A 5243-nucleotide genomic window follows, 5' to 3' on the forward strand; every position below is an offset into this window, starting at 1 on the left:
CCCTGTGGCCCCTTAGCACTGTGGGTATGTGGATGTGAACACGATGGCTGCCACGGCGATAAGATAAGAGCTGGAGGGAGGGTGGGGGAGGGGCGCTGCATGGGTGAGGGTGGGGGTGGGGGTGGGGGGGTCAGGGGGACGGCGGCTCGTGCCAAGTGACACAAACGCCCCTTGGCAGCCTAATTAAATTTTCCACTTTTCCACACTCACATTAAGGCTTCATCGAGCCGGAAGGAGCGGACGCACCGGAGGAGTCGACCTCAGGAAGAACATGGAGCACCCTCTCCCCTCCCTCCCCTCCCCCCCCCCGCCCGCTGACTCCTCCCTCCCTCCCCCCGCTCACTTCCACATTTCTGTTTGATCGCCTTTCCGCAAAACAGCTTACGCAACTCCTCTGTGTTTCAATAGAATTCCAGACATTTTTGACGCCGACCTCATTTCCTGTCGTTTCCCATCACATTCACCTCAGTGAGAAGAGCAGGGAGACGACGCCATGTGATGACACAATGTAACTATGACACCCTGCTCATCACTGCTGTCTCTCTCTCGTCTGATCCTTCCTGCAGCAGCGTCTTCGTGCTCGTGGTCCCAAACCAAACACATCTCCATGTTTAATGAAGTCAGACGACAGCTCAGTGGGGAAACAGCCCGCCGGTTGATGTTCTTGCTGCCACTTCACCTGGTGTTCCTCACACACACACACACACACAGTCAGCGCTCACTTGGCTCATTTCCACAGTGAGATACGAGGAGCCAGAGTCAAACCGGTGGATTCTGCATCCGCGGCCATTAACATTCCGTCTGCCCTCACAGCAGCCGGCTCATAAATTACACTGAGCAGAGAGAGAGAGAGAGAGAGAGAGAGAGAGATAAACTCGCCCATTGTGTTCTCAGCTGGGCTGCACTCGGACGCGTCACTCGCAAATTCTCACTCACGATTCGATTTAAGTGTTGTGGGCCAGCGACGAGGAAAACAACCGGCGGAGAGGAAACAACACAACACAACACAACACAGCACAGCACAACACAACACAACACAACACAACACAACACAACACAACACAACACAACACAACACAGCACAGCACAGCACAACACAACACACACATGCAGCCGAGCTCGACTTTGACAGGCGGCCAACATTTTCCTCCGCTGCTGTGTGGTGTCGGGGACGTTTGTTTTCATTGTGCGAGCTTTCTTCCACAGACAAAACAAAGTTAGCGGGCACATCCAGTAAGAGTGGAAGGAACGCCCGGGGTCCTCGCGTCGCTTTGACGCAGGTGTCTGCTGAGCCGGCCGCTCTCTCTGCCTCTCTTCCCTCGCCTGACCTCTGTTATTTCTTCACTTCTTCCACGTCTCCCCCTCTCTGTTTTTGCCCGAGCGCTGTTCCGCTCTTCTTTGTGTCGAGGTACAGCGCGCTTGTGACGCACTTCCTTCCATTGTATCAGGAACTGATACCTTCGTTCTCGTAAAGTTCTGTCTAAGGAGGTGTTGGGGTTTGTTGATTGGAAGCTTTGTGACGGGCAGGTGTGTGTGTGCGTGATGAGTGTTCTCCTGCAGTAAACACAGAGTAACCGCATAAAAGAGACATAAAAACAAGTAGCTGACCACTTGACAGAGTTGAGTCATGCTGTAGGTCTCCGTGTTTCTTTCCTACTGCAACAAACAAGCCGGTTGCTGCGTGATGGCATTTAATAAGACGCTGCCACTCCCAGACTCCCACCCCACAACTCACACACCCCCCTTCTGCCTCTTCTTCTTCTTCTTCTTCTTCTTCTTCTTCTTCTTCTTCTTCTTCTTCTTCTTCTTCTTCTTCTTCTTCTTCTGCTTTGTAGCCCAGATCCACGCAGATGTTGGAGGTTTGTTTGAAAGGAAATGAATCAAAGCTCCCAGCTGAGGAGCATCTTTGTTCTGTAGTCACACACAGGATGGTTGGTCTCTGTTTGCAGGTTTCAGGTTGTAGGCATGAACACAAACTCTCCCTTCAACCGCACAGTGAAGTGAAATGCTCTCTCCCTGCTGCCGATCTGCTGTCTTTCACCTTGGCTGGTGGTTATGTAAGTAGAGCCGCCGCTTAACATAATCAATATTCAGCAACATAACACATTTAGCATCAACTTTAAACATTACCATAGTAACAAAACCCTCCTTCAGCTTTTGGTCCGCGAGAAGATTCGCATTTGTAAGCACATTATTAAAATCAATGAATAAATTATTGAGATTTATTTGAGACATTTCACAGAAAGAAATCAACATCAATTAAGTCAGAGAATACAAAGAGAAAGAATGGAAAATAAAGCTCAGACTTCGCTTTATAAGTAAATATAAAGGATTACACACAGATCATTTCCTGTTTCCTTTACAAACATACACACACACATACAGCACATATACATACAGCACACACACATACAGCACACACACATACAGCACACGCACATACAGCACACACACATACAGCACACACACATACAGCACACACACATACAGCACACACACATACAGCACACACACATGCAGCACACACACATACAGCACACACACATACAGCACACACACACATACAGCACACACACATACAGCACACACACACACATACAGCACACACACACATACAGCACACACACATACAGCACACACACATACATGCAGCACACACATACAGCACACACACATACAGCACACACACATACAGCACATACATACAGCACACACACATACAGCACACACACATACAGCACACACACATACAGCACACACACATACAGCACATACATACAGCACACACACATACAGCACATACATACAGCACACATACATACAGCACACACATACAGCACACACACATACAGCACATACATACAGCACACACACACATACAGCACACACACATACAGCACACACACATACATGCAGCACACACATACAGCACACACACATACAGCACACACACATACAGCACATACATACAGCACACACACATACAGCACACACACATACAGCACACACACATACAGCACACACACATACAGCACATACATACAGCACACACACATACAGCAACACACACACTACAGCACACACACACACGCACGCACGCACGCACGCACGCACGCACGCACGCACGCACGCACGCACACACACACACGTGCACACACGCACGCAAGCAAACAACCATTTGATTGATGTGGGCTATGTTTCTCTCACCTCTGTCAACAGTCTGGGACCTTTTTCTCTTATGTAGACAGTTGATACCAAAGCCCAGAGCCGACAGGAGAAGGAGACCAAGAATACTGGCAGTCACAGTGATAAGAGAAAGACAAATGGGCGCTGAGGGATAAAAATCTAACAAACAACAAACAAACAAACAAACAAACAAACAAACAAACAAAGATAGAAATAGGAAGGTCAGGTGAAATCGTATCTAAAGGACATGAAACCAGCTTGTGTGTGTTATTAGGAGGAGGAATATTTAAGAAACATGCTTTTCCTATTGACCATCCTTTACGCACCTGCACAGCTTGTTAGGTTAATGGCTGCTTCCTTTCTACTGACGTTGTTGTGTGCTGAACACATGAAGTGACCAATCAGCTGACCGTGCAAGCTGATGCTGACTGTGTGGTTGTGGGCACCGGGTGCTTTGGTCTCCATCAATAAGGCATCATCCAAACTCAAAGTGAAGCCGACTGCGTATACACCTGAGGAGCAACTGACCCTCATCTGTTCAGGTGACACACACATCTGAGACACAGCAGGCGGTGACACCGGAGCTGGAACACACACACACACACACACACACACGCACACACACACACACACACACACACGCACACACACACACACACACACACCCACGCGCACACACGCACACATACACACACGAACACATACATAGTCAGATAAGAGCACTTTATCTGTCCTTCATAATAGGGATGGAAAATCAACCTCGATGCATTTTTGGTCCACAAATGCTATTTACCTTCTCTTAACGTGGTAAATAGAAGTTACATGTAATATTTACAAAGCTTAGATAACTAAAAAAAAAAAAACTTAGTTTATATTTTAAAAAAGGAATTTACATGTATTAATTATTGTAATTACACAATTTACATTATATTAAATAATTTTTCAAATACTTATATATTTCAGATAATTATAATTTATTTGATATCTTATTATGAGATATCACTAGTTCAGATTTAATTTATATGTTTTGTATTTCATTTAAGTTTAATAACAGTTGTATCTTTCCTCTCTCTCTCTCATTTTCCCCCTCTTTCTGTATTAAAAAAGATCTCCAAAATGTCCCATACCTGTATATTCATTATCATGTCAAATGCTTTCTTCAATGACATTTTTTGAAAAATATTTGAAAAATGTAATAATGAATTACAATAATGAACAATTTTAATACAAAAATGCATTACCTTGTATATCCAATTGCAGGGAAAGTTTCTCCAAACATTTACCCGCTGTAGAGTCGTATATATCCAACTGATAACTTCCAGAGTCTCTCTTTGTTGCATTATACAGTTTGAATATTCCATGAGAGAATTCTGATTGATTTGCATAATTTTCATTCAGTGTTGTAAGCTTATTATTAATGATTTTTAAGAGCTCGGATTGCTTGGTATTTAACCTTAACTCTACATTTTCTCGAGCAGGCAGGTGGATAAGCAGCGGCTCACCCACTGCACCAAGACACGGCTGAGATCCAGAGGATGCAGAGAAATTGCATGACAAAGATCCTGACAGACAGAAAGCACAGTAATTATACAATATTCATCAATCACAATTGCAAGCAATTGGTATAAAGTATTTCAATATAATTCAAACAATTACCACCTCAAATACATTATGTATGATCAAAGCTCAAATAAATTCTTTGTATTATACTAAAAAGTAAAACAACTATCCAAAACCAAAATCAATTTCATCCATAACCTGCAAAATTGTACAAAATAATTCAACGTGTTTAAGAACGACTTAGTTTTCCACCAACATTTGCTTTTTGACAGTTATACACCTATGAATTAGTTACACTGAAACCTTTGGCCGGAGCTGTTTGTGTCAGCGCTATGATCATCATGCAGACGGAAATCCCTGCTGTTCTGTGAATAACAAATAAATAAAACTGCAATTAAAAACTTAAAATTGTTCTTACATCACATATGGACAAGATAGATATCATACAATTATTATCTTCAGCTAAAATGTATACAAAGTCTAACAGAAATAATGTA

The 5243-nt window shown here is 43.8% G+C and overlaps 1 long non-coding RNA gene across 2 annotated transcripts; it reads right to left on the reverse strand.

The window, feature by feature from the left end:
• Window positions 1-3210: 3210 nt before the first annotated feature.
• LOC143015534 (uncharacterized) lies at window positions 3211-5115 on the reverse strand. 2 transcript variants are annotated; one of them, XR_012965439.1, is made up of 4 exons: window positions 5050-5111; window positions 4428-4748; window positions 3513-3770; window positions 3211-3345 (listed from the first exon to the last, which is right to left on the reverse strand). It is a non-coding gene; the product is annotated as an uncharacterized LOC143015534 (long non-coding RNA). The 2 variants fall into 2 exon arrangements; XR_012965438.1 differs by having other exon boundaries at window positions 4428-5115.
• Window positions 5116-5243: the final 128 nt, after the last annotated feature.

The sequence above is a fragment of the Genypterus blacodes genome, unplaced genomic scaffold, assembly GCF_046128005.1.
Source record: "Genypterus blacodes isolate CSIRO-AG114 ecotype Tasmania unplaced genomic scaffold, CSIRO-AGI_Gbla_v1 ptg000207l_1, whole genome shotgun sequence".
NCBI classification, from domain to species: domain Eukaryota; kingdom Metazoa; phylum Chordata; class Actinopteri; order Ophidiiformes; family Ophidiidae; genus Genypterus; species Genypterus blacodes.